Below are 16,463 nucleotides of genomic sequence, written 5' to 3'. Positions count from 1 at the left end.
TTCATTTTGTGTATGAATGACTTAGCATGGTACATATTGTTTTAAGGTCTTTTATTTCACTCTCAATGTAATTATGTATAATGCATATAAATTTGAATCTAATGTCACTTCATTAAATACGCTTTTTAAAATCAGTAATATGCGCCGCCAGATGGAGTACCATTTGGCGTCGCATAACCTTCGGTTTCAGATTGTGCTGAAATTCTCGAGATCACCCTAGAACGACCCTAACATCAAGACTCCTGGATAGTTTCTTGACATTCGAGGTCGTCAGGATGCCGAAAAAGACATTTTACTCATTTTTATTGTTCGCTTTGAATGTTTTCAATTTATATCTTATTATTAGTTTTGTGTATGCATGACTTAGCATGGTATATATCGTTTTAAGGCCTATTATTTCACTCGCAATGTAATTATTTATAACCGGTATAAATTTGAATATAATGTCACTTCATTAAACACGTTTTTTTAAATCATTAGTATGCGCCGCCAGATGGAGTACCATTTGGCGGCGCATAACTTTCGGTTTCAGATTGTCCTGAAATTCTCAAGATCACCCTAAAATGGCCGAACGAGCAAGACTCTCTGAACGTGTTTGCTATTCGAGGTGGTCTAGATTCCGAAAAATACATCTTTCCTCGCAAAATCGCACACTTCACCCAAACACCACCGACGGTTCGTGGTGCTTGGTGTCTTGTGTCTCTGGCCAAAATGTTAGATCTATCGTATCTTTTGACTCGTAGCTCCGATTTAGTCACCGGTTTTTTTCAAATCGTGTATTTTTTCGGGATCTATCTGTTGGCAAACTACCGTAGGCGGTTTGTCCCAAATATTTTGTGAAACGAGACCTCGAAAGCCTTCAATTTTGCCTTTTTCGATTTTGACCGTTTTGAATTTCATTCATATTATTCCTTTTGTGTATGAATGACTTAGCATGGTACATATGCTTTTAAGGTCTTTTATTTCACTCTCAATGTAATTATGTATAATGCATATAAATTTGAATCTAATGTCACTTCATTAAATACGCTTTTTAAAATCATTAATATGCGCCGCCAGATGGAGTACCATTTGGCGGCGCATAACCTTCGGTTTCAGATTGTGCTGAAATTCTCGAGATCACCCTAGAACGACCCTAACATCAAGACTCCTCTATAGTGTTTGACATTCGAGGTCGTTAGGATGCCGGAAAAAGACATTTTACTCATTTTTATTGTTCTCTTTGAACGTTTTCAATTTATATCTTATTATTAGTTTTGTGTATGCATGACTTAGCATGGTATATATCGTTTTAAGGCCTATTATTTCACTCACAATGTAATTATGTATAACGGGTATAAATTTGAATATAATGTAACTTCATTAAACACGTTTTTTTAGATCATTAGCATGCACTGCCAGATGGAGTACCATTTGGCGGCGCATAACCTTGTGTTTCAAATTGTCCTGAAATTCTCATGATCACCCTAAAACGGCCGAACGATCAAGACACCCTGAACGTTCTTGCCATTCGAGGTCGTCTAGATTTTGAAAAATACATCTTTCCTCTCGAAATCGCACCACACACCAAACACCACCGACGGTTCGTGGTGCTTAGTGTTTTGCGTCTCTGGCCAAAATGTTAGATCTATCGTATCTTTTGACTCGTAGCTCCGATTGAGTCATCGTTTTTTTTCAAATCGTGTATTTTATCGGGATCAATTTTTGGCAAACTGTCGTAGGCGGTTTGTCCCAAATATTTTTCAAAACGAGACCTCGAAAGCCTTCAATTTTGCCTTTTTTCGATTTTGACCGTTTTGAATTTCATTCATATTATTCATTTTGTGTATGAATGACTTAGCATGGTACATATTGTTTTAAGGTCTTTTATTTCACTCTCAATGTAATTATGTATAATGCATATAAATTTGAATCTAATGTCACTTCATTAAATACGCCTTTTAAAATCATTAATATGCGCCGCCAGATGGAGTACCATTTGGCGGTGCATAACCTTCGGTTTCAGATTGTCCTGAAATTCTAGAGATCACCCTAGAACAACCCTAACATCAAGACTCCTGGATAGTGTCTTGACATTCGAGGTCGTTAGGATGCCGGAAAAAGACATTTTACTCATTTTTATTGTTCTATTTGAACGTTTTCAATTTATATCTTATTATTAGTTTTTTGTATGCATGACTTAGCATGGTATATATCGTTTTAAGGCCTATTATTTCACTCACAATGTAATTATGTATAACGGGTATAAATTTGAATATAATGTCACTTCATTAAACACGTTTTTTTAAATCATTAGTATGCGCCGCCAGATGGAGTACCATTTGGCAGCGCATAACCTTGGGTTTCAGATTGTCCTGAAATTCTCATGATCACCCTAAAACGACCGAACGATCAAGACTCCCTGAACGTTCTTGCCATTCGAGGTCGTCTAGATTTTGAAAAATACATCTTTCCTCTCGAAATCGCACCACACACCACACACCACCGATGGTTCGTGGTGCTTAGTGTTTTGTGTCTCTGGCCAAAATGTTAGATCTATCGTATCTTTTGACTCGTAGCTTCGATTGAGTCACCATTTTTTTTCAAATCGTGATTTTATCGGGATCAATCTATTGGCAAAGTGTCATAGGCAGTTTGTACCAAATATTTTGCGAAACGAGACCTCGAAAGCCTTCAATTTTGCCTTTTTTCGATTTTGACCGTTTTGAATTTCATTCATGTTATTCATTTTGTGTATGAATGACTTAGCATGGTACATATTTTTTTAAGGTCTTTTATTTCACTCTCAATGTAATTATGTATAATGCATATAAATTTGAATCTAATGTCACTTCATTAAATACGCTTTTTAAAATCATTAATATGCGCCGCCAGATGGAGTACCATTTGACGGCGCATAACCTTCGGTTTCAGATTGAGCTGAAATTCTCGAGATCACCCTAGAACGACCCTAACATCAAGACTCCTGGATAGTGTCTTGACATTCGAGGTCGTTAGGATGCCGGAAAAAGACATTTTACTCATTTTTATTGTTCTCTTTGAACGTTTTCAATTTATATCTTATTATTAGTTTTTTGTATGCATGACTTAGCATGGTATATATCGTTTTAAGGCCTATTATTTCACTCACAATGTAATTATGTATAACGGGTATAAATTTGAATATAATGTCACTTCATTAAACACGTTTTTTTAAATCATTAGTATACACCGCCAGATGGAGTACCATTTGGCGGCGCATAACCTTGGGTTTCAGATTGTCCTGAAATTCTCATGATCACCCTAAAATGGCCTGAACGATCAAGACTCCCTGAACGTTCTTGCTATTCGAGGTCGTCTAGATTTTGAAAAATACATCTTTCCTCTCGAAATCGCACCACACACCAAACACCACCGACGGTTCGTGGTGCTTGGTGTCTTGTGTCTCTGGCCTAAATGTTAGATCTATCGTATCTTTTGACTCGTAGCTCCGATTTAATCACCGTTTTTTTTCAAATCGTGTATTTTTTCGGGATCTATCTACTGGCAAACTGCCGTAGGCGGTTTGTCCCAAATATTTTTCAAAACGAGACCTCGAAAGCCTTCAATTTTGCCTTTTTCGATTTTAACCATTTTGAATTTCATTCATATTATTCCTTTTGTGTATGAATGACTTAGCATGGTACATATTGTTTTAAGGTCTTTTATTTCACTCTCAATGTAATTATGTATAATCCATATAAATTTGAATCTAATGTCACTTCATTAAATACGCTTTTTAAAATCATTAATATGCGCCGCCAGATGGAGTACCATTTGACGGCGCATAACCTTCGGTTTCAGATTGAGCTGAAATTCTCGAGATCACCCTAGAACGACCCTAACATCAAGACTCCTGGATAGTGTCTTGACATTCGAGGTCGTTAGGATGCCGGAAAAAGACATTTTACTCATTTTTATTGTTCTCTTTGAACGTTTTCAATTTATATCTTATTATTAGTTTTTTGTATGCATGACTTAGCATGGTATATATCGTTTTAAGGCCTATTATTTCACTCACAATGTAATTATGTATAACGGGTATAAATTTGAATATAATGTCACTTCATTAAACACATTTTTTTAAATCATTAGTATGTGCCGCCAGATGGAGTACCATTTGGCGGCGCATAACCTTGGGTTTCAGATTGTCCTGAAATTCTCATGATCACCCTAAAACGGCCGAACGATCAAGACTCCCTGAACGTTCTTGCCATTCGAGGTCATCTAGATTTTGAAAAATACATCTTTCCTCTCGAAATCGCACCACACACCAAAGACCACCGACGGTTCGTGGTGCTTAGTGTTTTGTGTCTCTGGCCAAAATGTTAGATCTATCGTATCTTTTGACTCGTAGCTTCGATTGAGTCACCGTTTTTTTTAAAATCATGATTTTATCGGGATCAATCTGTTGGCAAACTGCCGTAGGCGGTTTGTCCCAAATATTTTGCGAAACGAGACCTCGAAAGCCTTCAATTTTGCATTTTTTCGATTTTGACCGTTTTGAATTTCATTCATATTATTCATTTTGTGCATGAATGACTTAGCATGGTACATATTGTTTTAAGGTCTTTTATTTCACTCTCAATGTAATTATGTATAATGCATATAAATTTGAATCTAATGTCACTTCATTAAATACGCTTTTTAAAATCATTAATATGCGCCGCCAGATGGATTACCATTTGGCGGCGCATAACCTTCGGTTTCAGATTGTGCTGAAATTCTCGAGATCACCCTAGAACGACCCTAACATCAAGACTCCTGGATAGTGTCTTGACATTCGAGGTCGTCAGGATACCGAAAAAGACATTTTACTCATTTTTATTGTTCTCTTTGAATGTTTTCAATTTATATCTTATTATTAGTTTTGTGTATGCATTACTTAGCATGGTATATATCGTTTTAAGGCCTATTATTTCACTCGCAATGTAATTATGTATAATGGGTATAAATTTGAATATAATGTCACTTCATTAAACACCTTTTTTTAAATCATTAGTATGCGCCGCCAGAAAGAGTACCATTTGGCGGCGCATAACTTTCGGTTTCAGATTGTGCTGAAATTCTCAAGATCACCCTAAAACGGCCGAACGAGCAAGAATCTCTGAACGTGCTTGCCATTCGAGGTGGTCTAGATTCCGAAAAATACATCTTTCCTCACAAAATCGCACACTGCACCCAAACACCACCGACGGTTCGTGGTGCTTGGTGTCTTGTGTCTCTGGCCAAAATGTTAGATCTATCGTATCTTTTGACTCGTAGCTCCGATTGAGTCACCGTTTTTTTCAAATTGTGTATTTTATCGGGATCTATCTGTTAGCAAACTGTCGTAGGCGGTTTGTCCACAATATTTTTCGAAACGAGACCTCGAAAGCCTTCAATTTTGCCTTTTTTCGATTTTGACCGTTTTGAATTTCATTCATATTATTCATTTTGTGTATAAATGACTTAGCATGGTACATATTGTTTTAAGGTCTTTTCTTTCACTCTCAATGTAATTATGTATAATGCATATAAATTTGAATCTAATGTCACTTCATTAAATACGCTTTTTAAAATCATTAACATGCATCGTCAGATGGAGTACCATTTGGCTGCGCATAACCTTCGGTTTCAGATTGTGCTGAAATTCTAGAGATCACCCTAGAACGACCCTAACATCAAGACTCCTGGATAGTGTCTTGACATTCGAGGTTGTCAGGATACCGAAAAAGACATTTTACTCATTTTTATTGTTCTCTTTGAATGTTTTCAATTTATATCTTATTATTAGTTTTGTGTATGCATTACTTAGCATGGTATATATCGTTTTAAGGCCTATTATTTCACTCGCAATGTAATTATGTATAACGGGTATAAATTTGAATATAATGTCACTTCATTAAACACGTTTTTTTAAATCATTAGTATGCGCCGCCAGATGGAGTACCATTTGGCGGCGCATAACTTTCAGTTTCAGATTGTGCTGAAATTCTCAAGATCACCCTAAAACGGCCGAACGAGCAAGACTCTCTGAACGTGCTTGCCATTTGAGGTGGTCTAGATTCCGAAAAATACATCTTTTCTCGCAAAATCGCACACCACACCCAAACACCACCGACGGTTCATGGTGCTTGGTGTCTTGTGTCTCTGGCCAAAATGTTAGATCTATCGTATCTTTTGACTCGTAGCTCCAATTTAGTCACCGTTTTTTTTCAAATCGTGTATTTTTTTGGGATCTATCTGTTGGCAAACTTCTGTAGGAGGTTTGTCCCAAATATTTTTCGAAACGAGACCTCGAAAGCCTTCAATTTTGCCTTTTTTCGATTTTGACCGTTTTGAATTTCATTCATATTATTCATTTTGTGTATGAATGACTTAGCGTGGTACATATTGTTTTAAGGTCTTTTATTTCACTCTCAATGTAATTATGTATAATGCATATAAATTTGAATCTAATGTCACTTCATTAAATACGCTTTTTAAAATCATTACTATGCGCCGTCAGATGGAGTACCATTTGGCGGCGCATAACCTTCGGTTTCAGATTGTGCTGAAATTCTCGAGATCACTCTAGAACGACCCTAACATCAAGACTCCTGGATAGTGTCTTGACATTCGAGGTCATCAGGATGCCGAAAAAGTCATTTTACTCATTTTTATTGTTCTCTTTGAATGTTTTCAATTTATATCTTATTATTAGTTTTGTGTATGCATTACTTAGCATGGTATATATCGTTTTAAGGCCTATTATTTCACTCGCAATGTAATTATGTATAACGTGTATAAATTTGAATATAATGTCACTTCATTAAACACGTTTTTTTAAATCATTAGTATGCGCCGCCAGATGGAGTACCATTTGGCGGCGCATAACTTTCGGTTTCAGATTGTGCTGAAATTCTCAAAATCACCCTAAAACGGCCGAACTAGCAAGACTCTCTGAACGTGCTTGCCATTCGAGGTCGTCTAGATTCCGAAAAATACATCTTTCCTCGCAAAATCGCACACCGCACCCAAACACCACCGACGGTTCGTGGTGCTTGGTGTCTTGTGTCTCTAGCCAAAATGTTAGATCTATCGTATCTGTTGACTCGTAGCTCCGATTGAGTCACCATTTTTATCAAATCGTGTATTTTATCGGGATCTATCTGTTGGCAAACTGTCGTAAGCGGTTTGTCCCAAATATTTTTCGAAACGAGACCACGAAAACCTTCAATTTTGCCTTTTTTCGATTTTGACCGTTTTGAATTTCATGCATATTATTCATTTTGTGTATGAATGACTTAGCAAGGTACATACTGTTTTAAGGTCTTTTATTTCACTCTCAATGTAATTATGTATAATGCATACAAATTTGAATCTAATGTCACTTCATTAAATACGCTTTTTAAAATCATTAATATGCGCCGCCAGATGGAGTACCATTTGGCGGCGCATAACCTTCGATTTTAGATTGTGCTGAAATTCTCGAGATCACCCAAGAACGACCCTAACATCAAGACTCCTGGATAGTGTCTTGACATTCGAGGTCGTCAGGATGCCGAAAAAGACATTTTACTCATTTTTATTGTTCTCTTTGAATGTTTTCAATTTATATCTTATTATTAGTTTTGTGTATGCATTACTTAGCATGGTATATATCGTTTTAAGGCCAATTATTTCACTCGCAATGTAATTATGTATAACGGGAATAAATTTGAATATAATGTCACTTCATTAAACACGTTTTTTTAAATCATTAGTATGCGCTGCCAGATGGAGTACCATTTGGCGGCGCATAACTTTCGGTTTCAGATTGTGCTGAAATTCTCAAGATCACCCTAAAACGGCCGAACGAGCAAGACTCTCTGAACGCGCTTGCCATTCGAGGTCGTCTTAATTCTGAAAAATACATCTTTCCTCGCAAAATCGCACACTGCACCCAAACACCACCGACGGTTCGTGGTGCTTGGTGTCTTGTGTCTCTAGCCAAAATGTTAGATCTATCGTATCTGTTGACTCGTAGCTCCGATTGAGTCACCGTTTTTTTCAAATCGTGTATTTTATCGGGATCTATCTGTTGGCAAACTGCCGTAGGCAGTTTGTCCCAAATATTTTTCTAAACGAGACCTCGAACACCTTCAATTTTGCCTTTTTTCGATTTTGACCGTTTTGAATTTCATTCATATTATTCATTTTGTGTATGAATGACTTAGCATGGTACATATTGTTTTAAGGTCTTTTATTTCACTCTCAATGTAATTATGTATAATGCATATAAATTTTAATTTAATGTCACTTCATTAAATACGCTTTTTAAAATCATTAATATGCGCCGCCAGATGGAGTACCATTTGCCGGCGCATAACCTTCGATTTCAGATTGTGCTGAAATTCTCGAGATCACCCAAGAACGACCCTAACATCAAGACTCCTGGATAGTGTTTTGACATTCGAGGTCATCAGGATGCCGAAAAAGACATTTTACTCATTTTTATTGTTCTCTTTGAATGTTTTCAATTTATATCTTATTATTAGCTTTGTGTATGCATTACTTAGCATGGTATATATAGTTTTAAGGCCTATTATTTCACTCACAATGTAATTATGTATAACGGGTATAAATTTGAATATAATGTCACTTCATTAAAAACTTTTTTTTAAATCATTAGTATGCGCCGCCAGATGGAGTACCATTTGGCGGCGCATAACTTTCGGTTTCAGATTGTGCTGAAATTCTCAAGATCACCCTAAAACGGCCGAACAAGCAAAACTCTCTGAACGTGCTTGCCATTCGAGGTCGTCTAGATTCTGAAAAATTTATATTTCCTCGCAAAATCGCACACCACACCCAAACACCACCGACGGTTCGTGGTGCTTGGTGTCTTGTATCTCTAGCCAAAATGTTAGATCTATCGTATCTGTTGACTCGTAGCTCCGATTGAGTCACCGTTTTTATCAAATCGTGTATTTTATCGGGATCTATCTGTTGGCAAACTGCCGTAACCGGTTTGTCCCAAATATTTTTCGAAACGAGACCTCGAAAACCTTCAATTTTGCCTTTTTTCGATTTTGACCGTTTTGAATTTCATGCATATTATTCATTTTGTGTATGAATGACTTAGCATGGTACATATTGTTTTAAGGTCTTTTATTTCACTCTCAATGTAATTATGTATAATGCATATAAATTTGAATCTAATGTCACTTCATTAAATACGCTTTTTAAAATCATTAATATGCGCCGTCAGATGGAGTACCATTTGGCGGCGCATAACCTTCGGTTTCAGATTGTGCTGAAATTCTCGAGATCACCCTAGAACGACCCTAACATCAAGACTACTGGATAGGGTCTTGACATTCGAGGTCGTCAGGATGCCGAAAAAGACATTTTACTCATTTTTATTGTTCTCTTTGAATGTTTTCAATTTATATCTTATTATTAGTTTTGTGTATGCATTACTTAGCATGGTATATATCGTTTTAAGGCCAATTATTTCACTCGCAATGTAATTATGTATAACGGGTATAAATTTGAATATAATGTCACTTCATTAAACACGTTTTTTTAAATCATTAGTATGCGCCGCCAGATGGAGTACAATTTGGCGGCGCATAACTTTCGGTTTCAGATTGTGCTGAAATTCTCAAGATCACCCTAAAACGGCCGAACGAGCAAGCCTCTCTGAACGTGCTGGCCATTCGAGGTCATCTTGATTCCGAAAAATACATCTTTCCTCACAAAATCGCACACTGCACCCAAACACCACCGACGGTTCGTGGTGCTTGGTGTCTTGTGTCTCTAGCCAAAATGTTAGATCTATCGTATCTGTTGACTCGTAGCTCCGATTGAGTCACCGTTTTTTTCAAATCGTGTATTTTATCGTCATCTATCTGTTGGCAAACTGCCGTAGGCAGTTTGTCCCAAATATTTTTCTAAACGAGACCTCGAACACCTTCAATTTTGCCTTTTTTCGATTTTGACCGTTTTGAATTTCATTCATATTATTCATTTTGTGTATGAATGACTTAGCATGGTACATATTGTTTTAAGGTCTTTTATTTCACTCTCAATGTAATTATGTATAATGCATATAAATTTTAATTTAATGTCACTTCATTAAATACGCTTTTTAAAATCATTAATATGCGCCGCCAGATGGAGTACCATTTGCCGGCGCATAACCTTCGATTTCAGATTGTGCTGAAATTCTCGAGATCACCCAAGAACGACCCTAACATCAAGACTCCTGGATAGTGTTTTGACATTCGAGGTCATCAGGATGCCGAAAAAGACATTTTACTCATTTTTATTGTTCTCTTTGAATGTTTTCAATTTATATCTTATTATTAGCTTTGTGTATGCATTACTTAGCATGGTATATATAGTTTTAAGGCCTATTATTTCACTCACAATGTAATTATGTATAACGGGTATAAATTTGAATATAATGTCACTTCATTAAAAACTTTTTTTTAAATCATTAGTATGCGCCGCCAGATGGAGTACCATTTGGCGGCGCATAACTTTCGGTTTCAGATTGTGCTGAAATTCTCAAGATCACCCTAAAACGGCCGAACAAGCAAAACTCTCTGAACGTGCTTGCCATTCGAGGTCGTCTAGATTCTGAAAAATTTATATTTCCTCGCAAAATCGCACACCACACCCAAACACCACCGACGGTTCGTGGTGCTTGGTGTCTTGTATCTCTAGCCAAAATGTTAGATCTATCGTATCTGTTGACTCGTAGCTCCGATTGAGTCACCGTTTTCATCAAATCGTGTATTTTATCGGGATCTATCTGTTGGCAAACTGCCGTAACCGGTTTGTCCCAAATATTTTTCGAAACGAGACCTCGAAAACCTTCAATTTTGCCTTTTTTCGATTTTGACCGTTTTGAATTTCATGCATATTATTCATTTTGTGTATGAATGACTTAGCATGGTACATATTGTTTTAAGGTCTTTTATTTCACTCTCAATGTAATTATGTATAATGCATATAAATTTGAATCTAATGTCACTTCATTAAATACGCTTTTTAAAATCATTAATATGCGCCGTCAGATGGAGTACCATTTGGCGGCGCATAACCTTCGGTTTCAGATTGTGCTGAAATTCTCGAGATCACCCTAGAACGACCCTAACATCAAGACTACTGGATAGGGTCTTGACATTCGAGGTCGTCAGGATGCCGAAAAAGACATTTTACTCATTTTTATTGTTCTCTTTGAATGTTTTCAATTTATATCTTATTATTAGTTTTGTGTATGCATTACTTAGCATGGTATATATCGTTTTAAGGCCAATTATTTCACTCGCAATGTAATTATGTATAACGGGTATAAATTTGAATATAATGTCACTTCATTAAACACGTTTTTTTAAATCATTAGTATGCGCCGCCAGATGGAGTACAATTTGGCGGCGCATAACTTTCGGTTTCAGATTGTGCTGAAATTCTCAAGATCACCCTAAAACGGCCGAACGAGCAAGCCTCTCTGAACGTGCTGGCCATTCGAGGTCATCTTGATTCCGAAAAATACATCTTTCCTCACAAAATCGCACACTGCACCCAAACACCACCGACGGTTCGTGGTGCTTGGTGTCTTGTGTCTCTAGCCAAAATGTTAGATCTATCGTATCTGTTGACTCGTAGCTCCGATTGAGTCACCGTTTTTTTCAAATCGTGTATTTTATCGTCATCTATCTGTTGGCAAACTGCCATAGGCAGTTTGTCCCAAATATTTTTCTAAACGAGACCTCGAACACCTTCAATTTTGCCTTTTTTCGATTTTGACCGTTTTGAATTTCATTCATATTATTCATTTTGTGTATGAATGACTTAGCATGGTACATATTGTTTTAAGGTCTTTTATTTCACTCTCAATGTAATTATGTATAATGCATATAAATTTTAATTTAATGTCACTTCATTAAATACGCTTTTTAAAATCATTAATATGCGCCGCCAGATGGAGTACCATTTGCCGGCGCATAACCTTCGATTTCAGATTGTGCTGAAATTCTCGAGATCACCCAAGAACGACCCTAACATCAAGACTCCTGGATAGTGTTTTGACATTCGAGGTCATCAGGATGCCGAAAAAGACATTTTACTCATTTTTATTGTTCTCTTTGAATGTTTTCAATTTATATCTTATTATTAGCTTTGTGTATGCATTACTTAGCATGGTATATATAGTTTTAAGGCCTATTATTTCACTCACAATGTAATTATGTATAACGGGTATAAATTTGAATATAATGTCACTTCATTAAAAACTTTTTTTTAAATCATTAGTATGCGCCGCCAGATGGAGTACCATTTGGCGGCGCATAACTTTCGGTTTCAGATTGTGCTGAAATTCTCAAGATCACCCTAAAACGGCCGAACAAGCAAAACTCTCTGAACGTGCTTGCCATTCGAGGTCGTCTAGATTCTGAAAAATTTATATTTCCTCGCAAAATCGCACACCACACCCAAACACCACCGACGGTTCGTGGTGCTTGGTGTCTTGTATCTCTAGCCAAAATGTTAGATCTATCGTATCTGTTGACTCGTAGCTCCGATTGAGTCACCGTTTTTATCAAATCGTGTATTTTATCGGGATCTATCTGTTGGCAAACTGCCGTAACCGGTTTGTCCCAAATATTTTTCGAAACGAGACCTCGAAAACCTTCAATTTTGCCTTTTTTCGATTTTGACCGTTTTGAATTTCATGCATATTATTCATTTTGTGTATGAATGACTTAGCATGGTACATATTGTTTTAAGGTCTTTTATTTCACTCTCAATGTAATTATGTATAATGCATATAAATTTGAATCTAATGTCACTTCATTAAATACGCTTTTTAAAATCATTAATATGCGCCGCCAGATGGAGTACCATTTGGCGGCGCATAACCTTCGATTTCAGATTGTGCTGAAATTCTCGAGATCACCCAAGAACGACCCTAACATCAAGACTCCTGGATAGTGTCTTGACATTCGAGGTCGTCAGGATACCGAAAAAGACATTTTACTCATTTTTATTGTTCTCTTTGAATGTTTTCAATTTATATCTTATTATTAGTTTTGTGTATGCATTATTTAGCATGGTATATATCGTTTTAAGGCCTATTATTTCACTCGCAATGTAATTATATATAACGGGTATAAATTTGAATATAATGTCACTTCATTAAACACGTTTTTTAAATCATTAGTATGCGCCGCCAGATGGAGTACCATTTGGCGGCGCATAACTTTCGGTTTCAGATTGTGCTGAAATTCTCAAGATCACCCTAAAACGTCCGAACGAGCAAGACTCTCTGAATGTTCTTGCCATTCGAGGTGGTCTAGATTCCGAAAAATACATCTTTCCTCGCAAAATCGCACACCGCACCCAAACACCACCGACGGTTCATGGTGCTTGGTGTCTTGTGTCTCTGGCCAAAATGTTAGATCTATCGTATCTTTTGACTCGTAGCTCCGATTTAGTCACCGTTTTTTTTTTCAAATCGTGTATTTTTTTGGGATCTATCTGTTGGAAAACTTCCGTAGGAGGTTTGTCCCAAATATTTTTTGAAACGAGACCTCGAAAGCCTTCAATTTTGCCTTTTTTCGATTTTGACCGTTTTGAATTTCATTCATATTATTCATTTTGTGTATGAATGACTTAGCATGGTACATATTGTTTTAAGGTCTTTTATTTCACTCTCAATGTAATTATGTATAATGCATATAAATTTGAATCTAATGTCACTTCATTAAATACGCTTTTTAAAATCATTAATATGCGCCGTCAGATGGAGTACCATTTGGCGGCGCATAACTTTCGGTTTCAGATTTTGCTGAAATTCTCGAGATCATCCTAGAACGACCATAACATCAAGACTCCTAGATAGTGTCTTGACATTCGAGGTCGTCAGGATGCCGAAAAAGACATTTTACTCATTTTTATTGTTCTCTTTGAATGTTTTCAATTTATATCTTATTATTAGTTTTGTGTATGCATTACTTAGCATGGTATAGATCGTTTTAAGGCCTATTATTTCACTCGCAATGTAATTATGTATAACGGGTATATATTTGAATATAATGTCACTTCATTAAACACGTTTTTTTAAATCATTAGTATGCGCCGCCAGATGGAGTACCATTTGGCGGCGCATAACTTTCGGTTTCAGATTGTGCTGAAATTCTCAAGATCACCCTAAAACGGCCAAACTAGCAAGACTCTCTGAACGTGCTTGCCATTCGAGGTCGTCTAGATTCCGAAAAATACATCTTTCCTCGCAAAATCGCACACCGCACCCAAACACCACCGACGGTTCGTGGTGCTTGGTGTCTTGTGTCTCTAGCCAAAATGTTAGATCTATCGTATCTGTTGACTCGTAGCTCCGATTGAGTCACCGTTTTTATCAAATCGTGTATTTTATCGGGATCTATCTGTTGGCAAACTGCCGTAAGCGGTTTGTCACAAATATTTTTCGAAACGAGACCTCGAAAACCTTCAATTTTGCCTTTTTCGATTTTGACCGTTTTGAATTTCATGCATATTATTCATTTTGTGTATGAATGACTTAGCATGGTACATATTGTTTTAAGGTCTTTTATTTCACTCTCAATGTAATTATGTATAATGCATATAAATTTGAATCTAATGTCACTTCATTAAATACGGTTTTTAAAATCATTAATATGCGCCGCCAGATGGAGTACCATTTGGCGGCGCATAACCTTCGATTTCAGATTGTGCTGAAATTCTCGAGATCACCCAAGAACGACCCTAACATCAAGACTCCTGGATAGTGTCTTGACATTCGAGGTCGTCAGGATGCCGAAAAAGACATTTTACTCATTTTTATTGTTCTCTTTGAATGTTTTCAATTTATATCTTATTATTAATTTTGTGTATGCATTACTTAGCATGGTATATATCATTTTAAGGCCTATTATTTCACTTGCAATGTAATTATGTATAACGGGTATAAATTTGAATATAATGTCACTTCATTAAAACGTTTTTTTAAATCATTAGTATGCGCCGCCAGATGGAGTACCATTTGGCGGAGCATAACTTTCGGTTTCAGATTGTGCTAAAATTCTCGAGATCACCCTAAAACGGCCGAACGAGCACGACTCTCTGAACGTGCTTGCCATTCGAGGTCGACTAGATTCCAAAAAAAACATATTTCCTCGCAAAATCTCACACCGCACCCAAACACCACCGACGGTTCGTGGTGCTTGGTGTCTTGTGTCTCTAGCCAAAATGTTAGACTATCGTATCTTTTGACTCGTAGCTCCGATTGAGTCACCGTTTTTTTCAATCGTGTATTTTATCAGGATCTATCTGTTGGCAAACTGCCGTAGGCGGTTTGTCCAAAATATTTTTCGAAACGAGACCTCGAAAGCCTTCAATTTTGCCTTTTTCGATTTTGACCGTTTTGAATTTCATTCATATTATTCATTTTGTGTATGAATGACTTAGCATGGTACATATTGTTTTAAGGTCTTTTATTTCACTCTCAATGTAATTATGTATAATGCATATAAATTTGAATCTAATGTCACTTCATTAAATACGTTTTTTAAAATCATTAATATGCGCCGTCAGATGGAGTACCATTTGGCGGCGCATAACCTTCGGTTTCAGATTGTGCTGAAATTCTCGAGATCACCCTAGAACGACCCTAACATCAAGACTCCTTAATAGTGTCTTGACATTCGAGGTCGTCAGGATACCGAAAAAGACATTTTACGCATTTTTATTGTTCTCTTTGAATGTTTTCAATTTATATCTTATTATTAGTTTTGTGTATGCATTACTTAGCATGGTATATATCGTTTTAAGGCCTATTATTTCACTCGCAATGTAATTATGTATACCGGGTATAAATTTGAATATAATGTCACTTCATTAAACACGTTTTTTTAAATCATTAGTATGCGCCGCCAGATGGAGTACCATTTGGCGGCGCATAACTTTCGGTTTCAGATTGTGCTGAAATTCTCAAGATTACCCTAAAACGGCCGAACGAGCAAGACTCTCTGAACGTGCTTGCCATTCGAGGTGGTCTAGATTCCAAAAAATACATCTTTCCTCGCAAAATCGCACACCGCACCCAAACACCACCGACGGTTCATGGTGCTTGGTGTCTTGTGTCTCTGGCCAAAATGTTAGATCTATCGTATCTTTTGACTCGTAGCTCCGATTTAGTCACCGTTTTTTTCAAATCGTGTATTTTTTCGGGATCTATCTGTTGGAAAACTTCCGTAGGCGGTTTGTCCCAAATATTTTTCGAAACGAGACCTCGAAAGCCTTCAATTTTGCCTTTTTTCGATTTTGACCGTTTTGAATTTCATTCATATTATTCATTTTGTGTATGAATGACTTAGCATGGTACATATTGTTTTAAGGTCTTTTATTTCACTCTCAATGTAATTATGTATAATGCATATAAATTTGAATCTAATGTCACTTCATTAAATACG

The sequence above is a fragment of the Rutidosis leptorrhynchoides genome, chromosome 8 (genome assembly GCF_046630445.1).
Source record: "Rutidosis leptorrhynchoides isolate AG116_Rl617_1_P2 chromosome 8, CSIRO_AGI_Rlap_v1, whole genome shotgun sequence".
NCBI lineage: Eukaryota > Viridiplantae > Streptophyta > Magnoliopsida > Asterales > Asteraceae > Rutidosis > Rutidosis leptorrhynchoides.
Note: the sequence above shows the minus strand (reverse complement) of the source record.